The 21,500-nt window shown below is 41.9% G+C and overlaps 1 protein-coding gene across 6 annotated transcripts in view; it reads left to right on the top strand.

The window, feature by feature from the left end:
• The window catches only part of LOC147035139 (myelin transcription factor 1-like protein), a 731,493-nt gene that overhangs the window by 223,094 nt on the left and 486,899 nt on the right, over positions 1-21,500 (top strand). For all 6 annotated transcript variants that reach the window (XM_085894260.1, XM_085894272.1, XM_085894282.1 and 3 more), the window contains exons 2-3: positions 10,166-10,298; positions 20,244-20,350. The gene's annotated coding sequence lies outside the window, so the exon portion shown is untranslated. The remainder of the gene's footprint in view (positions 1-10,165; positions 10,299-20,243; positions 20,351-21,500) is intronic.

The following is a 21,500-nucleotide window of genomic DNA, read 5'->3' as shown; positions in this document are numbered from 1 at the left end:
CTCCCTTGGGGGATTCTTGTCTCGCTTCTGAAGAATATCGGCCATGCAAGAAAACATGACCACCACTCCCGCTTCGACATTCGTCTTCCACAGACGGAGTTTTTCCTGAAATCCCTTGACCTTGTCTATGAAGTCAATGATAGTTACACCAGTCCCCTGAAGAGACTTGTTCAGGGCGTTTAACTGAGAGAAAATGTCGACCAAATAAGCCAGGTGCAATGCCCAGTCGGGGTCGTTCAAAGCAGCGACGAAATCGACAGTCATTGGTTTTCCATCGTTTTCGAAGAATTCACGAAGCTCAGTTCAAACATATTTCCATATTTCCACACCAAAGCTCTGCCATATTTCCACGGGATAACCATCTCACCTCAGTGTGGAATAAGAGAACTTTATGGTCGGAGTCGAAATCCTCGCAAAGTTTCTTGAAAAGTCGCGAATTGAGAGCCTGGGATTTCACATGGTTCACAATTTTGATCATGGTTGAGAGAACGTCAGTCAATGGCTTGGGGAGCGCCTTGGCTGCGAGTGAGTGGCGTTGGATCGTACAGTGTAGGCCGCACACTTCAGGAGCAACTGCCTTCACAAGCGTTTGGAAACCTGATCTGCACCCCAACATAGCTGGAGCACCATCTATAGTACAGCCTTTCAGATCAACCCATGACGGCCCAACTTGATCAAAGACGGAAGACACTTCTTCGAAAATGTCCTATGCTTTCGTTGTGGTTTTAAGCGGGCGACAAAATAGTATTTCATCCTTGAACTTGGCTTTATGCACGTAAGGAACAAATGCTAACAGTTGGGCACAATTTGTCACGTCAGTTGACTCATCCAATTGCATAGAAAATCCGCATGGAGATGCCTTGATTTCTGCCACCACCTGGTCACGAATATTGGTTGGCATTTCTTCAATGCGCCTCTGAACTGTGTTGTTTGACAACGAAAGAGAATTGAGCTTCTTGACGCTTTGTTCTCCCAGCATGAGACGCCCGATATCCTTTGTGGCAGGAAGGATGAGGTTTTCACCGACGGTGTGAGATTTTTTCTGTTCTGCAATTCGAAGTGCAACTAAGTAGGATGCCTTTACGGCTGCCGTGGACTGCTGTTGAAAACTGCCGCTGCCGTCGAAGCATGTCCTCTTTTCATGGCATTTTCCTTCCGAAGAAAAAAATCATGGTCCTTGTCGCTGTGTTCAGGATGAACAGAATCAAAATGGCGCTTCAATTGACTTGGCTTCATAGATTGATTGCCGAGAAATTTTCCACAAATCACACACTGTGGAGCTTCTAATTCACCTATTTGGATGGAAGTGAAGCCTAACCTGAGATAACTCTCGGAATATTTTCGTTTGACATGATGCTGGTGAACGATAAAGGTAACAATAATCTGGGCAATAAGCAATGATGACAGTGTGGCGTGTAGAGACAAAACGAATAATAAGACTTGTGCACAATGGCCGATAACAAACAGCTGTCAGTATACAGCTGCTTTCGATATAAATTTAATTATTGTGCACAAGCTGCATGAGAGAGAAGTAAGAGAAAAACTGCGTTTAAAAAAAAAAGAAAAAAAAGCAGGCTGCTGCAGACGCTGCGTACCACAGAGAAAGTCCAAATGCACCACCTGTGGTACGCGTACCACACGTTGGGAACCCCTGTTATCGAGGATGTTTGAGAGGAAAAGCAAAGTGACTGCGAATGTAAGAGCGGAAAAGCAAAGCTACAGATGATGTCCGAGAGGAAAAGCAAAGTAACAGAGAACGTCAGAAAGGAAAAGCAATAATACAGAGGATGTGAGAGAGGAAAATCAAAGTTACAAAGGATGTAGGAGAGGAAAAGCAAAGGGCCAGAGGATGTTATAGAGGAAAAGCAAAGCTGCAGAGGATGTGAGAGAGGAAAAGCAAAGTGAAAGAGCATGTTCGAGAGGAAAAGCAAAGTCACATAGGATGTTGCAGAGTAAGATCAACATCATAGAGCTTTTTGAGAAGAAAACCAAAGAAACAGAGGATGTGAGAGAGGAAAAGCAAAGTGACAGAGGATGTTAGCGAGGAAAATCAAAGTGACAGAGGATGTTTGAAAAGAAAAGAAAAGTCACAGAGGATGTTTGAGAAAAAGAGAAAAGTGAAAGATGATGTTGGAGCGGAAAAGCAAAGGTGCAGAGGACGTCAGAGAGGAAAAGCAAAGTTTCAGAGGATGTGAGAAGGGAATAGCAAAGTGACCAAGGATGTTCGTTCGGAAAAGCAAAGATCCAGGTAATGTTTGAGAGGAAAAGCAAAGTGACTGAGGATGTGAGAGAGGAATATGTGATGTGAGAGGTTGAGAGGAAAAGCAAATTTAGAGATCATGTTCAGGAGGAAAACAAAGTAACAGAGGATGTTAGAGAGGAAATGCAGAGTTGAAGAGGTTGGTGGAGAGGAAAAGCAATGTTGCAGAGGTTGATTGAGAGGAAAAGCACAGTCACAGTGGAAGATGGAGAGGAAAAGCAAAGCTACAGAGGATGATTGAGAGGAAAATCAAAGATACAGAGGAAGATGGAGAGGAAAAGCAAAGTGACCAAGGATCTCACAGAGGAGAATCAAAGTTACAGAGGAAGATGGAGTGGAAAAGCAAAGTTACAGAGGATGATATATCGGAAAAGCAAAATGACAGAGGATGTTCAGGTGGAAAATGAAAGTTACAGAGGATGTTACAGTGAAAAGCAAAGGTGCAGAGGGTGTTAGAGAGGAAAAGCAAAGTTTCAGAGGATGTGAGAAGGGAATAGCAAAGTGACCAAGGATGTTCGTTCAGAAAAGCAAAGATCCAGGGGATGTTAGAGAGGAAAAGCAAAGTGACTGAGGATGTGAGAGAGGAATAGCAGTGACAGAGGATGTTAGAAAGGAAAAGCAGTGACAGAGGATGTTAGAAAGGAAAAGCAAAGTGACAGAGGATGTTGGCGAGGAAAATCAAAGTGACAGAGGATGTTTGAGAAGAAAAGAAAAGTCACAGAGGAGGTTTGAGAGGAAAAGAAAAGTGAAAGATGATGTTGGAGCGGAAAAGCACAGCTGCAGAGGACGTCAGAGAGGAAAAGCAAAGTTCCAGAGGATGTGAGGAGGGAATAGCAAAGTGACCAAGGATGTTCGTTCGGAAAAGCAATGTTAGGGAGGATGTTAGAAGGGAAAACCAAAGTGACCAAGGATGTGAGAGAGGAAAAGCAAAGTTAGAGAGGGTGTTTGAGAGGAAAAACAAAGTTACAGAGGAGGTTCGAGAGGAAGCGAAAAATTATAGATGATGTTCAGGAGGAAAAGCAACATTACAGAGGATGTTAGAACGACAAAGCAAAGTGACAGAGGATGTTCGAGAGGAAAAGCCAAGTAACCAAGGATGTTTGAGAGGAAAATCAAAGTTGAAGACGATGTTAGAGAGGAAAATTAAAGTTACAGAGGATATTAGAGAGGAAAAGCAAACTGACCAAGGATGTTGGAGAGGAAAACCAAAGTCACAGAGGATTTGAGAGAAAAAAAGCAAAGTTACAGAGGAAGTTAGAGAGGAAATGCAAAGTTACAGAGGATAGGCAAAGTTACAGAGGAAGTTGGAGAGGAAAAGCAAAGTTAGAGAGGAAATGCAAAGACAAAGAGGATGACAGAGGAAAAGCAAAGTCAAAGAGGATGTTAGAGAGGAAAAACAAAGTGACAGAGGATGTTACAGAAGAAAATCAAAGTGACCAAAGACGTTTGAGAGGAAATGCAAAGTTACAGTGGATGTTATGGAGGAAAAGCAAAGATACAGAGGATGTCAGATGGGAAAAGCAAAGTTACTGAGGTTGATAGAGAGGAAATGCATAGTTAAAGAGGATGTTAGAGAGGAGAATCAAAGCGAGGGAGGACGGTAGAGAGGAAAAGCAAAGTTACAGAGGATGAGGGAGAGGAACGGAAAAGTTACAGAGGATGTTCAGGAGGAAAAGCATCATCACAGAGGGATGTCAAAGAGGAAAAGCAAAGTGACAGAGCTTGTGAGAAGGGAAAAGCATAGTGACCAAAGATGTTAGAGAGGAAAAGCAAAGTGACAGAGGATGTTCGAGAGGAAGAGCAAAGTGACTAAGGAGGTTAGAGAGGAAAAGCAAAGGTAGAGAGGATGATTGAGAGGAAAAGCAAAGTTACAGAGGATGTCAGAGAGGAAAAGCAATGCGACAGAGGATGTTAGAGAGGAAAATCAAAGTTAAAAAGGATTTTAGAGAGGAAAAGCAAAGTTACAGAGGATGATTTAGAGGAAAAGCAAAGTTACAGAGGATAATCAAACTGACAAATGATGATTGAAAGGAAATGCAAAGTTGAAGTGGATGTCATTGAGGAAAAGCAAATATACAGAGGATGTCAGATGGGAAAACCAAAGTGACCAAGGATGTTTGAGAGGAAAAGCAAAGTTACAGAGGATGTCAGTGAAGAAAAGCAACAATACAGAGGATGTGAGAGAGAGGAAAAGCAAAGTTACAGAGGATGATGGAGAGGAAGATCAAAGTGACAGAGGACGTGAGAGAGGAAAATCAAAGATATGGAGGATGTAAAAGAGGAAAAGCAAATTTACTTCGGATGTCAGAGAGGAAAAGTAAAGTTACAGAGGATGATAGAGAGGAAATGCAAAGTTTCAGATGATGTTAGAGAGGAAACTCAAAGTGAGGGAGGATGGTAGAGAGGAAAAGCAGAGTTACAGAGGTTGTTCAAGAGGAAAAGTAAAGTTACAGAGGTTTGTCGGAGAGGAAAAGCAACAGGATAGAGGATGTTGGAGAGGAAAAAAAAAGTTACAGAGGATGTTTGAAAGGAATAGCAAAGTTAGATATGATGTGGGAGAGGAAAAGCAACACTGCAGAGGATGTTAGAGAAGAAAAGCAAGGTGACAGAGGACATCAGAGAGGAAAAGCAAAGCTACAAAGGATGTGAGAGAGGAAAATTAAAGTTACAAGGATTATAGATACGAAAAACAAAGTTCCCGAGGATGTTCGGGAGGAAAAGTAAAGTGACAGAGCGATTTAGAGAGGAAAAGCAAAGTCACAAAGATGTTATAGAGTAAAAGCAACATGGCAGAGAATGTTTGAGAAGACAAGAAAAGTCACAGAGGATGTTTGAGAGGAAAAGAAAAGAGACAGAGGATGTTAGAGAGGAAAAGAAAGGTTATAAAGGATGTTGGAGAGGAAGAGCAACATTGCAGAGGATGTTGGAGAGGAAAAGAAAAAGTTACAGGGGATGTGAGAGAGGAAAAGTAAAGTTAAAATGGATGTTAGATACAAAAAACAAAGTCACTGAGGATGTTCGGGAGGAAAAGCAAAGTGAGAGAGGGTGTAAGAAAGGAAAAGCAGAGTTACATAGGATGATGTAGAGGAAGAGCAACATCACAGATCTTTTTGAGAGGAAACCAAAGTAAGAGAGGACGTGAGAGAGGAAAACCAAAGTGACAGAGGATGTTTGAGAAGAAAATAGAAGTCGCAGAGGATGTTTGAGAGGAAAAAGAAAAGCGAAAGATGATGTTGGAGAGGAAAAGCAAAGTTCGAGAGGATGTTGGAGAGGAAAAGCAACATTGCAGAGAATGTCAAAGAGGAAACGAAAGTTACAAATGATGTTAGAGAGGAACAGTAAAGTAACAGACAATGTTCGGGAGGAAAAGCAAAATTTCAGTGAATGTTCGATAGGAAAAGCAAAGTCACAGAGGTTGTTGGAGAGGAAATGCAAAGTGACCAAGGATGTGACAGAGGAAAAGCAAAGATAAAGAGGAAGTTAGAGAGGAAAAGCAAAGTGACTGCAGATGTGAGAGCGGAAAAGCAAAGCCACAGATGATGTTCGAGAGGAAAAGCAAAGTTACCGAGAATGTTAGAGAGGAAAATCAAAGTTACAAAGGATGCTGGAGATGAATATCAAAGTTACAGAGGATGTAGGAGAGGAAAAGCAAAGAGACAGAGGATGTTAACGAGGAATAGCAAGGTTAAAGAGGATGTTGAAGAGGAAAAGCAACATTGCAGAGGATGTTGAGAGGAAAAGAAAAAGTTACAGAGTATGTTTGAAAGGAATATCAAAGTTATAGAGGATGTTGGAGAGGAAAAGCAACATTGCAAAGGATGTTAGAGAGGAAAATATAAAAGTTACAGAGGATGTTTGAAAGGAATAGCAAACAAAGTTAGAGAGGATGTTGGAGAGGAAAAGCAACATTCACGAAGAGGTTAGAGAGGAAAAGCAAAGTGACAGCGGACATCAGATGGGAAAAGCAAAGTTACAGAGGATGTGAGAGAGGAAAAATAAAGTTACAAGGATGATAGATACTAAAAACAAAGTTCCAGAGGATGTTCTGGAGGAAAAGCAAAGTGACAGAGCGTGTTAGAGAGGAAAAGCAAAGTTACAATAGATGATGCAGAGGAAGAGCAACATCACAGAACTTATTGAGAGAAAAACCAAGTAATAGAGGTCATGACAGAGGAAAAGCAAAGTGACAGAGGATGTTAGAGAGGAAAAGCAAAGTTACAGAGCATGTTTCAGAGGAAAAGCAAAGTATCAGAGGATGTGAGAGAGGAAAAGCAAAGTTACATAGGATGATGCACAGGAAGAGCGACATCACTGATCTTTTGAGAGGAAAACCAAGTAATAGAGGACGTGACAGAGGAAAAGCAAAGTGCCAGAGGATGTTAGAGAGGAAAAGCAAAGTGACAGAGGATGTTTGAGAAGAAAATAAAAGTCACATAGGATGTTTGAGAGGAAAAGAAAAGTGAAAGATGATGTTGGAGAGGAAAAGCACAGCTGCAGAGGACGTCAGAGAGGAAAAGCAAAGTTACAGAGAATGTTTGAGAGGAAAAGCAAAGTGACAGAGGATGTTAGAGAGGAAAAGCAAAGCGACAGAGGATGCTAGAAAGGAAAAGCAAAGTGTCAGAGGATGTTAGAGAGGAAAAGCAAAGTGACAGAGGATGTTTGAGAAGAAAATAAAAGTCACATAGGATGTTTGAGAGGAAAAGAAAAGTGAAAGATGATGTTGGAGAGGAAAAGCACAGCTGCAGAGGACGTCAGAGAGGAAAAGCAAAGTTACAGAGAATGTTTGAGAGGAAAAGCAAAGTATCAGAGGATGTGAGAGAGGAAAAGCAAAGTTAGAAGGATGTTAGATAGGAAATACAAAGTTCCAGAGGATGTTCAGGAGGAAAAGCAATGTGAGAGTGCATGTCATAGAACAAAAGCAAAGTTACAGAGGATGTTTTGGAGGAAAAGCAACAATTCAGAGCATGTTTGAGAGGAAAAGCAAAGTTGCAGAGGATGTTCGAGAGGAAAAGCAAAGTGACCGACGACATGAAAGAGGAAAAGCAAAGTTGCAGCGGATGATAGAGCGGAAAGGCAAAGTTACAGAGGATGATTTAGAGGAAAAGCAAAGTTCCAGAGGATGTTGTCGCAGAAAAGCAAGATTACGAGAATGTCAGAGAGGAAAGGAAAGTTACAAAGGATGTTGGAGCGGAAAAGCAAAGTAACAGAGAATGTTCGGCAGGAAAAGCAAAATTACAGAGAATGTTCGGGAGGAAAAGCAAAGTTACAGAGGATGTTAGGTGGGAAAATAAAAGTGGTTCAGAATTTTCAGGCAGAAACGCAAAGTTACAGAGCATGTCAGAGAGGAAAAGCAAAGTTCGTGAGGATGTAAGATCGGAAAAAACAAAGTTACAAAGGAAGTTAGAGAGAAAAAGCAAAGAGACAGAGGATGTGAGAGAGGAAAAGCTCAGTATCAGAGGATGTGAGAGAAGAAAAGCTAAGTTAAGAGGATGATCGATCAGAACAACAAAGTTCCTGAGGATGTTCGGGAAGAAAAGCAAAGTGACAGTGCATGGTAGAGAAGAAAAGCAAAGTTACAGAGGATGTTTTGGAGGAAAAGCAACATTTCACAGCATGTTTGAGAGGAAAAGCCAAGTAAATGAGGATGTTGGAGAGGAAAAGCCAAGTAAATGAGGATGTTGGAGAGGAAAAGTAAAGTTGCAGAGGATGCTCGAGAGGAAAAGCAACGTTACAGAGAATGTGCTGGAGGAAAAGCAAAGTTATTGAGGATTTTAGAGGGGAAACGCAACATACAGAGGATGTGAGAGAGGAAAAGCACAGTTCCCGAGGATGTTCGGGAGGAAAATAAAGTCACAGAGGATGTGAGAAAGTTAAACAAAGTCACAGAGGATGGGAGAGAGGAAACGTAAAGTGACCAAGGATCTCACAGAGGAAAAGCAAAGTTACAGAGGAAGTTAGAGAGGAAAAGCAAAGTTTCAGAGGATGATATGGAGGAAAAGCAAAGATACAGAGGAATATGGAGAGGAAAAGCAAAGTTTCAGAGGATGATGTAGAGGAAAAGCAAAGTAACAGATGTTTGAGAGGAAATGCAAAGTTGCAGAGGAAGTTAGAGAGGAAAAGCAACGTTGCAGAGGATGGTTGAGAGGAAAAGCAAATTTAGAGATCATGTTCAGGAGGAAAACAAAGTAACAGAGGATGTTAGAGAGGAAATGCAGAGTTGAAGAGGTTGGTGGAGAGGAAAAGCAATGTTGCAGAGGTTGATTGAGAGGAAAAGCAAAGATACAGAGGAAGATGGAGAGGAAAAGCAAAGTGACCAAGGATCTCACAGAGGAGAATCAAAGTTACAGAGGAAGTTAGAGAGGTAAAGGAAAGTTACACAGGATGATATGGAGGAAAAGCAAAGATACAGAGGAAGATGGAGTGGAAAAGCAAAGTTACAGAGGATGATATATCGGAAAAGCAAAATGACAGAGGATGTTCAGGTGGAAAATGAAAGTTACAGAGGATGTTACAGTGAAAAGCAAAGTTACAGAGGGTGTTAGAGCAGAAAAGCAAAGCGACAGAGGATGTCCAAGAGGAAAAGCAAAGTGACAGAGGATGTTAGAGAGGAAAAGCAAAGTGACAGAGGATGTCACAGATACCCAGGGGGCAAACCCCCTATTTTTTTCGAAAACAGACACGGTTTGCTCTAAAAGTTTGTTGTGTATGGTTGGATTCTTGAGAGCCCGGGAACAACTTCCGGGTGGAAAACCTTTCCAACAGTCTGCTGTAACGCCGCAATTCAAGATGGCGTCCAAGATGCCCCCATATTTTTAAATCACCATTACGTCGTCAATTGTTATCTATTTTCATGTGTAATACTTTGTTTCTCTGGTTTTGTAAATTGCAAAGACATGTGTTGTGCCGTGCGTCATATCATGCCCTCTGGGATGTATACCCTTTCTTCTGCAACATTTTTCATCATGTTGGCACTCTGAGCAGTCAGTTGACACTGCAAGCGCTCATAGCTTACCCTGTCCAAGCCTGTTGTTCAGCAATACCAAAGACTTACTTCGTGTCTGGTTGAACACATGATAGGCCGTGGCTCTAGCCAATGGTGTGGGTACACAAGCAATATGCTGCAGTATTTGCTGTGATGCGATGAGGGCCTTCTTTATTGTTGGCTGGTTGACCAGTACTCTCCCAGCTTCCTGCAGTTTTGTTGGTGTCTCACTGAGCAGCAGAGCTGTGAAAATGAAGAGGGAATCAGGAATAAGTCTGGCAGCAGCTGCAAAAGAAATCTCTGTTGACTGGTCGTTTGGGCATTGTCTTTTGCATTGCTTGCAATCTGCTCGGAGTATCTTTGCTGCATGCCGAAGTGTACGATGCTTTTCATCCTCAAGTTGCGCTGCTTTGAGGTGCCTCAGTTTCTCCAGTGCATCACCAAGGGGGTATGGTTGATTCACAAATGAATCCCGCTCCACAGCTTTGATTGAGAATGGAAATTTGCTTGCCATATTTCTGTTTCAGCTTCAATTTGAGGGTGATAGATCAGTATGAGTCTGCTATTTTTACTCCTCGCTCTCATAAAATGGCCCTGTATTGGTCCCGCAGTGACTTCACCAAATACCCACACAAGTCATGGAAAAAAGGGATCTCTCGCTGTTCGAGAAGTCGCTCGAATGCAACATCATACAGGTTTTGTTTTGTTGATTTCCCAGTGGGGACACGATGTGTTTGAATGCAGCCATGCTTGGCTTGTGGTATGATATACCATTGGCCACCATGTCATGTCCTTTACCAACCAGTCTGAAGAGAATGTCCTCTCTTTTTAATTGCTTTGCCTGATATATGATGTTCTGCTGACTGTTTTATGTAGATACTCTGCATGTTGGCTCTTTGCCATGCATCCACCGTTTGTTGCAGATGAGGCATGCATTCTTCGCATCAAATGTTGGTGTGTTGGTCCTGGTTAACCTTGAATGCTGGGAAGAGGTGCTGCACCCAGGCTGGTTCAAGTCTTCAGCATCAGTTCTTCCGTGGTTCTTCTTTTCAGCAAGTTTGTAACTCTTCTCATTCGTGTTCCAGTTTCTACACTTACTGTGTCATTTGGGTATCTTGTCTGTCAGCCATGTACCACGAGCCTAGTCATGTTTGAGTCTCTCAAATGTCTCATCTTGTCGAGCCTTCATCGCCAAAACTAGTTTCTCTGTTGTGATATTATATAGTCACTTTGCACCAAGTCCTTGACATATGATGCACTTTCTTTAGTCAATGTCAGTGTTCTGGCGTCTCCTCTTGGGTTCCTTTTTTCAGTGAGAAGCGTCCCCCCAGCACCCATTTCTCTGCCTATGTCATCATCGTACCGCTCATGCAATCACCTGCAACAAAACCACCACCATGTTATGCATACTAGCAACTAGAGTACATGCAAACTATTGATATGCTGCACTTACATGCAAGCTTCTGATATGCTAGACTACATGCACACTACACAATGCCCACACCACTACAGATCACACAGTTTTGAACATTTCTGCCCACATGATTTTTATGACTGGGGTTCCAGCGACACTGGTCTTTTTCGAGTACAGTCTGTGCCTTCAGCTATGTTTTCAGCGATGAAAGGACGTTAACGATAGAAAGACGGGACACAAGATGATAAAGATGCACGTGTGGGTAAGACGACTACGAATGACTATACATGTCATGATGGAGAGACGATGTGGTTGAGGATGACGATTGACGATTGAGGAGTGGTACGATTTGGATGATGATAGACGTTAACGAATGAAATGAGCGATTGACGGGGACCATTGATGTGATGATAATAAAATGGTTGACGTGATGGTTTCACTAAAAACAGAGGAACAAATGACCAGGAATATCAGTCAATAAGAAAACGATCAAATAGCTGGGACATGATGACTTACAACTTCGAGGCTTGGTTACAATTTAGAAACAGATAAGTGGTAATAAATAGACTTAAACCATACAGCGCGCAACACAGCCCACGGGGCTGTTTCCTTTTGACGTTAATGCGCTCATGCTAAACGTGACGTTACTGGAGTTGCTTGACTGTTCGGTGACGTCACTTGTTCTGTGACGTCACTACTCCAGTGACGTGACTGGCTGCGGCAACGATCTGCAGCAACAAGGAATGCACACGATCCTAACTGGAAAAAATTGCAAACTAAGTAATTTATTCTTGGACTCATAGGATCAACCGACTTGTCGATATTATCTGATCAACCTACTTGTGGGTTTTATCTGATCGACAAATTATTCATCTTAAAAAAAAAGACAATTTTTGCAATAAATATGAGTTTAAAACAGGTTTTTCACATTTTATCTCAAAACTGAATATGGCGTTGGATTCCCCAAATATGAAAACCTACAAAAGCACATTTCATTCAAGTTTCTACCTTGTTTCGTCAAAAATATTTGTACATAAATACATTTCAGCCCGTGGGTGGTGGCCATCTTGGATTTCTCAATTTTGAGGCATCATGGGCCATTTTTGAGCTGGGCATACAGCAGAATTGAGTTCAGCACCCTTCAATACCCCCAAAAATCTTGTATGCCATAAATTAACACCATTTGCATTTCGGGTTAATAATTTTTGAAAATTGACCTGATCGATAACAATTGAGGTTGTTATGGTGATTTAAAAATATGGTGGCCATCTTGGACGCCATCTTGAATTGCAGGGTGACAGTCGCCTGTTGGAAAGGTTGTCCACCCAGAAGTCGTTGCTGGGGGTCTAAGGAATCCAAACATATACAATAAACTTTTAGAGCAGACTGTGTCTGGTTGACCATTCTTGCCCCCTGGGTAAGAGGAAGAGCAAAGCGACAGAGGTTGTTTGAGAGGAAGATTAAAGTGACAGAGGACGTAAGAGAGGAAAAGCAAAGCTACAGAGGATGTTTGAGAGGAAAAGCAAATTTAAAGGGGAAGATTGAGAGGATAAGCAAAGTTACAGAGGATGTTTGAAAGGAAAAGAAAAGTTACAGAGGATGTTTGAAAGGAAAAACAAAGTTACTGAGAATGTTGTAGAGGAAAAGCAAAGTTACAGAGGATGGGAGAGAGGAAAAGCCAAGTTGCCGAGCATGTGAGAGAGGAAAAGCAAAGTTACAAAGACTATCAGAGAGGAAAAGCAACATGACAGAGGATGTGAGAGAGAAAAAGCAAAGTCACAAAGCATGGCAGAGAGGAAAAGCAACATTACAGAGGATGTGAGAGAGGAAAAGCAAAGTTACAGAGAATGTTGGAGAGGAAATGCAAATTTACAAAGGATGCTGGAGATGAAAAGCAAAGTTGCAGAGGATCTTTTGAGAGGAAAATCAAAGTTACAGAGGATGTTGGAGAGGAAAAGAATAGTGAAATTGGATGTTAGAGAGGAAAAGCAACATTACAGAGGATGCTAAAGAGGAAAAGCAAAGTTACAAAGGATGCTGGAGAAGAAAAGCAAAGTTGCAGTGGATTTTCGAGAGGAAAATCAAAGTTACAGAGGATGTTAGAGAGGAAAAGAAAAGTGAAAGAGGATTTAAGAGAGGAAAAGTAACATTACAGAGGATGTTAGAGAGGAAAAGCAAAGTCACAGAGGATGTTAGAGAGGAAAACCAAAGTCACAGAGGATGTTAGAGAGGAAAACCAAAATTCTAGAGGATGTCAGAGAGGAAAAGCAAAGTTACAAGGATGATTGATACGAAAAACAAAATCACAGAGGAGGTTCGGGAGGAAAAGCAAAGTGACAGTGCATTTCAGAGAGCAAAACCAAAGTTCCAGAGGATGTCAGAGAGGAAAAGCAAAGTTCCAGAGGATGTCAGAGAGGAAAAGCAAAGTCACAGAGGATGTTATAGAGGAAAACCCAAGTTCCAGAGGATGTCAGAGAGGAAAAGCAAAGTTTCAAGGATGTTAGAGAGGAAAAACAAAGTTCCAGAGGATGATTGGGAGGATAAGCAATGTAACAGTGCATATGAGAGAGGAAAAGCAAAGTAACAGAGGATGTTGGAGAGGAAAAGCAGAGTTGCAGAGGATGTAAGAGAGGAAAAGCAAAGTGGCAGAGGATGTGAGAGAGGAAAAGCAAAGTTGCAGAGGACGTTAGAGAAGAAAAGCAAAGTGGCGGAGGATGTAAGAGAGGAAAAGCAAAGTTGCAGAGGATGTTAGAAGGGAAAAATCAAAGTGACCAAGGATGTTAGAGAGGAAAAGCAAAGTGACAGAGGGTGTTATTTCCGAAAAGGAAAGCTGCAGATGATGTGAGAGAGGAAAAGCAAAGTTAAAAGGATGATAGAGAGGAAATATACCACCAGAGATGGGGAATCCCCCGCCATTGAAAAATAATTGAAATCAGATGAGCGTTTTTCCATTTATTACAAAAAACATTTTTTTCAAGATGGCCAGCCCATTCGGCCATCTTGGATCCGGCCACGCCCAAAATCAATAGGGTTCTTCCTTTCAGGTGGTACATGTGTGACCCAAGTTTCAAATCGATATGGCAAAAAAACATTATTTTCATGATGGCCACCCCAGTTGGCCATCTTGGATCCAGCCACGCCCAAATTCAATAAACTTCTACCTTTTCAGGTGGTACATGTGTGACCTAAATTTCAAATCAATATGGCAAACAATTTATGAGTTATCACACTCACAGCTATAAATGTTGACGCCCAGCCAGCCAGCCGGACGGACGGACCGCCCCAGTCGGCCATCTTAGATCCGGCCATGCCAAAAATCAACAGGTTTCTTCCTTTTCAGGTGGTACATGTGTGACCCAAATTTATCATCGATATGGCGAAAAAGCATTTTTTTCAAGATGGCCGCCCCAGTCGGCGATCTTGGATCCGGCCATGCCCAAAATGAATATAGTTCTTCCTTTTCAGGTGGTACATGTGACCCAAATTTCAATTCGATATGGCGAACAGTTTATGAGTTATCACACTCAAAGCTATAAATGTTGACGCCCAGCCAGCCGGACGTACGGACAGACGGAGGGACGACCGCCCCAGTCAGCCATCTTGGATCCGGCCACGCCCAAAATCACTGGTGTTCTTCCTTTTCAGGTGCTACATGTGTGACCCAAATTTCAAATGGATATGGCGAAAAAACATTTTTTTTCAAGATGGCCACCCCAGTTGGCCATCTTGGATCCGGCCACGCGCAAAATCAAGAGGGTTCTTCCATTTAAGGTGGTACATGTGTGACCAAAATTTCAAATCGATATGGCGAACAGTTTATGAGTTATCGCACTCAAAGCTATAAATGTTGACGCCTAGCCAGCCAGCTAAACGGACGGACGACCGCCCCAGTCGGCCATCTTGGATCCGGCCACGCCCAAAATCAAAAGGTTTCTTCCTTTTCAGGTGGTACATGTGTGACCCAAATTTCAAATCGATATGGCGAAGAGTTGATGAGTTATCGCCCTCACAGCTATAAATGTTGACGCCCAGCCAGCCGGATGGACGGACGGACGACCCGGGTGACAACAATATCCCCCTTGCGCCACGCGGCCGAGGATAAAAACAAAGTTCCCAAGGATGTTCGGGAGGATAAGCAATGTAACAGTGCATGTGAGAGAGGAAAAGCAAAATTACAGAGGATGTTGTGGAGGAAAGGAAAATTAACAGAGGATGTTGGAGAGGAAAAGCAAAGTTGCGGAGGATGTAAGAGAGGAAAAGCAAAGTGGCAGAGTAAGTGAGAGAGAAAAAGCAAAGTTACAGAGGATGTTTGAAAGGAAAAGCAAAGTTACAGTGGATGTAATAGATGAAAAGCAAAGTTACAGAGAATGTAAGAGGAAAAGCAAAGTTGCAGAGGATGAGAGAGAGGAAATGCAAAGTGATCATGTATGTTTGAGAGTAAAATCAAAGTTACCGAGGAAGTTGTCACGGAAAAGCAACATTACAGAGAATGTGAGAAAGGAAAAGCAAAGTTACAGAGGAAGTTTGAGAGGAAAAATAAAGTTACAGAGGATGTTAGAGAGAAAAGCAAAGTGACAGAGGATGTTAGATCAGAAAAGCAAAGTTATTGAGGATGTTAGAGAGTAAAAGCAAAGTTACAGAGGTCGTTAGAGAGGAAAAGCAACGTGACAGAGGATGATATGGAGGAAAAGGAAAGTGACAGAGGATGATATAGAAGAAAAGCAGTGACCAAGGATGTTCGAGCGGAAAAGCAAAGTTACAGAGTATGTTACAGAAGAAAACAATGTCACAGAGTTTGACGTAGAGGAAAAGCAAAGTGACAGAGTATGTTGGAGAGGAAAAGCAAAGTTACAGAGGATGTTAGAGAAGAAAAGTAAAGTTGCGGAGGATGTAAGAGAGGAAAAGCAAAGTGGCAGAGGAAGTGAGAGAGGAAAAGCAAAGTTACAGAGGATGTTTGAAAGGAAAAGCAAAGTTACAGTGGATGGAAGAGATGAAGATCAAAGTTACAGAGAATGTGAGATGAAAAGCAAAGTTGCTGAGGATGAAAGAGAGGAAAAGCAAAGTGATCGTGTATGTTTGAGAGTAAAATCAGTTACCGAGGAAGGTGTCATGGAAAAGCAACATTACAGAGAATGTGAGAAAGGAAAATCAAAGTTACAGAGGAAGTGTGAGAGGAAAAATAAAGTTACAAAGGATGTTAGAGAGGAAAAGCAAAGTGATAGAGGATGTGAGATCAGAAAAGCAAAGTTCCAGAGGACGTTAGAGAGGAAAAGCAACGTGACAGAGCATGATATGGAGGAAAAGCAAAGTGACCAAGGATGTTCGAGCGGAAAAGCAAAGTGACAGAGTATGTTACAGAGGAAAACAATGTCACAGAGTTTGACGTAGAGGAAAAGTAAAGTGACCAAGGAAGTTGGAGCGGAAAAGCAAATTTACAGAGGATGATTGAGAGGAAAAGCAAAGTCACAGAGGAAGTTCGAGAGCAAAAGCAAAGATACAGAGGATGTTTGAGAGGAAAAGCAAAGTTACAGAGGATGTTGGAGATGAAAAGCAAAGCGAAAGAGAATGCCGGAGAGGAAAAGCAAAGTTACAGAGGATGTTGGAGATGAAAAGCAAAGATACAGAGGATGTACGAGAGGAAAAGCAAAGTTACAGAGGATGTTCGAGAGGAAAAGTAAAGTTATGGAGGATGTTAGAGTGGAAGAGCAAAGTCACAGTGGATGTACAAGAGGAACAGCAAGGTTACAGAGGATGTTAGAGAGGAAAAGCAAAGTTATGGAGGAAGTTAGAGTGGAAGAGCAAAATCACAGAGGATGTACGAGAGGAAAAGATATAGAGGAAGTAAGAGTGGAAAAGCAACATTACAGATGGTGTTGGAGAGTAAAAGCAAAGTTACAGAGGTTGTTAGAGAGGAAAAGCAAAGTTATGGAGGATGTTATGGAGGAAAAGCAACATTGCAGACGATGTTAGAGAGTAAAAGAAAAGTTACAGAGGATGTTTTGGAGGAAGAGCAAAGTTACAGAGGACGTTCGAAAGGAAAAGCAACATCACAGAGCATGACAGAGAGGAAAGCAAAGTAACAGAGGGTGTTCACGAGGAAAAGCAAAGCTGGAGAGGATGTTAGAGAGGAAAAGCAAAGTTACAGAGGATGTTGGGAGGAAAAGCCAAGTTATAGAGGAAGTTTGAGAGGAAAAGCAAAGTTCCAGAGGAGGGTAGAGAGGAAAACCAAATTTAAAGAGGATGTTTGGGAGGAAAAGCAAAGTGACAGAGGATGCTGGAGAGGAAAAGCGAAGTTACAGAGGATATTAGAGAGGAAAATAAAATTCACAGAGGTTGTTCGAGAGGAAAAGCCAAGTTATAGAAGAAGTTCGAGAGGAAAAGCAAAGACAGTGGATGGTGGAGAGGAAAAGCAAGGTTATAGTGGATGTTAGAGAGGAAAAACAAAGTTACAGAGGGTGTTAATGGAAGAAAAGCAAAGTTACAGATGATGTTTGAGAAGAAAAGCAAAGTAACAGAGGATGTTGGAGATGAAAAGCGAAGCGACAGAGAATGCCGGAGAGGAAAAGCAAAGTGACAGAGGATGGTGGAGAGGAAAAGTAAAGTTGCAGCGGATGTTGGAGAGGAAAAGCAAAGTTACAGAGAATGTTAGAGAGGAAAATAAAAGTTATGGAGGATGTTAGAGTGGAAGAGCAAAGTCGCAGAGGATGTACGAGAGGAAAAGCAAAGATATAGAGGAAGTAAGAGTGGAAAAGCAACATTACAAATGATGTTGGAGAGTAAAAGCAAAGTTACAGAGGTTGTTAGAGAGGAAAAGCAAAGTTATGGAGGATGTTAGGGAGGAAAAGCATCATGCAGACGATGTTAGAGAGTAAAAGAAAAGTTACAGAGGATGTTTTGGAGGAAGAGCAAAGTTACAGAGGACGTTTGAAAGGAAAAGCAACATCACAGAGCATGACAGAGAGGAAAGCAAAGTAATAGAGGGTGTTCACGAGGAAAAGCAAAGCTGGAGAGGATGGTAGAGAGGAAAAGCAAAGTTACAGAGGATGTTGGGAGGAAAAGCCAAGTTATAGAGGAAGTTTGAGAGGAAAAGCAAAGTTCCAGAGGAGGGTAGAGAGGAAAACCAAATTTAAAGAGGATGTTTGGGAGGAAAAGCAAAGTGACAGAGGATGCTGGAGAGGAAAAGCGAAGTTACAGAGGATGTCAGAGAGGAAAATAAAATTCACAGAGGTTGTTCGAGAGGAAAAGCCAAGTTATAGAAGAAGTTCGAGAGGAAAAGCAAAGACAGTGGATGGTGGAGAGGACAAGCAAAGTTATAGAGGATGTTAGAGAGGAAAAACAAAGTTACAGAGGGTGTTAATGGAAGAAAAGCAAAGTTACAGATGATGTTTGAGAGGAAAAGCAAAGTAACAGAGGATGTTGGAGATGAAAAGCAAAGCGACAGAGAATGCCGGAGAGGAAAAGCAAAGTGACAGAGGATGGTGGAGAGGAAAAGTAAAGTTGCAGCGGATGTTGGAGAGGAAAAGCAAAGTGACAGAGGATGTTAGAGAGGAAAAGAAAAGTTATGGAGGATGTTAGAGTGGAAGAGTAAAGTCGCAGAGGATGTACGAGAGGAAAAGCAAAGTTATAGAGGAAGTTAGAGTGGAAAAGCAACATTACAGATGATGTTGGAGAGTAAATGCAAAGTTACAGAGGTTGTTGGAGAGGAAAAGCAAAGTTATGGAGGATGATAGGGGGGAAAATCAACATTGCAGACCATGTTAGAGAGTAAAAGAAAGGGTACAGGGGATGTTTTGGAGGAAGAGCAAAGTTACAGAGGATGTTTGAAAGGAAAAGCAACAGCACAGAGCATGACAGAGAGGACAAGCAAAGTAACAGAGGGTGTTTGAGAGGAAAAGCAAAGTTAGAGAGGATGTTGAGAGGAAATGCAAAGTTAGAGAGGATGTTGAGAGGAAAAGCAAAGTTACAGAGGATGTTAGAGAGTGAAAGCAAAGTTACAGAGGATGTTAGAGAGTGAAAGCAAAGTTACAGAGGATGCTTGAAAGGAAAATCAACATGACAGAGCATGACAAAGAGGAAAAGCAAAGTAACAGAGGATGTTAGAGAGGAAAAGCAAAGTTACAGAGGATGTTGGGAGGAAAACCCAAGTTTTGAGGAAGTTCGAGAGGAAAAGCAAAGTTCCACAGGAGGGTGGAGAGGAAAACCAAATTTAAAGAGTATGTTTGGGAGGAAAAGCAATGTTACAGAGGATGTTGGAGAGGAAAAGCAAAGTTACAGAGGATGTTAGAGAGGAAAAGCAAATTCACAGAGGTTGTTCGAGAGGAAAAGCAAAGTCACAGAGGATGTTGGAGAGGAAAACCAAAAGTGCAGAGGATGTCAGCAAAGAAAAGCAAAGCGACAGAGAATGCCAGAGAGGAAAAGCAAAGTGACTGAGGAAGTTAGAGAGGAAAATCAAAGTTTAGAGGATGTTAGAGTGGAAAAACCACATTTCAGACGATGTTTGAGAGTAAAAGCAAAGTTACAGAGGATGTTTCCGGAGGAAAAGCAAAGTGACTGAGGATGTTAGAGAGGAAAAGCAAAGTTATGGAGGATGTTAGAGCAGAAAAGCAATGTCACAGAGGATGTTAGGGAGGAAAAGCAAAGTTAAAAAGGATGGTACAGAGGAAAAACAAAGTGACAGAGTATGTTCGAGAGGTAAAGCAAAACTTCATAAGATGTTCGTAAACGTAATGGTAAAGCGTAAAGTGTAAGGTAAAGCGTAAACAAGCTAATGAAGCCACAGTCTGGCTTGTGATGTCACAATCGAGTTCATTTCTGAAAGTCACGAAAGTGAATTGCAACATGTTGATGATAAAACGATTTAACGGCATGGATTCAATATTGCCCCGAATGTGGTGGGATGTTGCCTTATCTCTTGATGCTCAACTTGATTCCTTAAAGACATACCCCTCTTTCTATAAATGTCCCAGTCCAAAAGGACGGTGCATATGTTGGGCACTTCGCTTTGATCTGCTTAGTCTGGGTTCTATTCCAAACCTGACTGACTATAAGCTGGAAGATTATTGTTTCATCACAAGCAGGGCATTGCATCACATAGTGCGTCATCCCTTGGATGGATGTTAAACTGGGTGTACCATGTGCTAGTGTTATTTGGTGGATGATAAAGACCTCACAGCGTCTTTCTCGAAGAGTCAGCAAGCGATCGTCTGCGCCATGACCAGATTCCAATTCCTGCCCCGACTGCCACTGAGAATGTAAAGGCAAACCACCAAATGTAATCCTTTGTCAGCACCACACTTGTGTATTTCTCGCAGATGCTCATGAGTATCCTTTTGCATCCTTTCCATCTCCATTTAAAAAGAGGAATATGTCTTTCAATCCTGATGAATCTTACACTCTCCCTGTCTCTTTCTCTCTGAAAGGCCCATCTCACACACACTTCAATATACTTTTTCAAGCAATTATTATAAAACTACCTAAATTCTGATTAAATTTCATAAATGCAGGATCAATCCTCACCTCCTCTCATTTGTTCTTCCTTTTTCCCACCTGTGAAACCAACTTCCAAATTCTCATCAATCTTATCCAAGTCTTCAAGACAGCCCTCTCTCTCCAAGTCTTCAAGACAGCCCTCCCTCTTCAAGACAGCCCAAGACAGCCCAAGACAGCCCAAGACAGCCCTCCCTCTTCAAGACAGGTAAGGCAAAGCGTAAAATATGCTGTGAGACATCATCTCAGAGCACCCACATCCAAAATAATTATCATTTCTACCCCATTAACCCTCCCCAATTCCACTTCTTTCCAAATTTTCAGGTTTCTTTCCTGAGCCTTTTCTTCTGTAGCCATCTTGTCCACCCCATGCATCCTCCACTCTGCCTCATTCTTCCCCACATCCCTTATTTGTCCAAGTCTCGCTCTATTTTGTTCCTCAACCCTGCTGTAGTTGTGTTTCCATTCTCTTTCTGCTGTTCCTTTTGTTCTGTTTTGACCTGATCCATTAAATGTTCTAGCTCCTCCATGAGCCTCGACTTTGTGCACAAAAAAGCCTTTCCATGGAGATGCTTAGGCAGCACTGAGCCTACCTTCGCCCAGAACACTAGAAAGAAGGAAGAATACTCGTATTGACATGTTAGCTATATAATTTGTCTGATGCTGTAAACAATGTCTCCATTATCACTTGCAGTCACGTCCTGATCATAGTACTGCAGCATAGCAAACCAATTGTTCGACTTTTCATAAAAGCGCCAAAATTGGTACATATGTTGACTAATGTATTCTGAACAATTCTGGATATGGATCCAATCTAGATTTTGCCTTGGTCAGCTTTGGCGGCCATTTTACAAAATGACCGCCATTCTACTTTAACAACATGGGATATCTGTCATTGTTATTCTCTTTGTAGGTTTCTCAGAGGTGATAAATACACCATGTGATGTGCATTTACAAAGGAAAACAATACAAATGTCATTTGTGTTGATTTATTACATTTCCAACCATTGAATTGGGAAAAAATGGTCATTTTTATGGGAAAATCCATTTTTGCACACAGCAGCAGTGCACAGAAGTATTTTGTTGTGGTGGTGCTAATCCAAATGCCAATGAAGAGACACGTCACGATGAAGAAACACCGCGAGCACAGGAAGCATTTGCCAAAGATGTACAATCACTTGTGGCTGTCATTGAAGAGCTGGCGAATCCCTTCGAGGAGGATAGTCCAGATTTGCTGGTCCTAGATACCAAGGAGATTGCCGATCCTGCAGTGATTGAAACAGTTCGCATTGCCCAGCAGATTGGACAAGAACAGTTTCAGGCATACTCAAAGGATTGCCTCATCGACAGAACCAAGA

The sequence above is a fragment of the Eptatretus burgeri genome, chromosome 1 (assembly GCF_056783735.1).
Source record: "Eptatretus burgeri isolate ZD-2024b chromosome 1, Ebu_testis_v1, whole genome shotgun sequence".
In the NCBI taxonomy this organism is placed as follows: domain Eukaryota; kingdom Metazoa; phylum Chordata; class Myxini; order Myxiniformes; family Myxinidae; genus Eptatretus; species Eptatretus burgeri.
The sequence above is the reverse complement of the archived record's forward strand: the minus strand, read 5'-3'. Positions and strand labels throughout refer to the sequence as shown.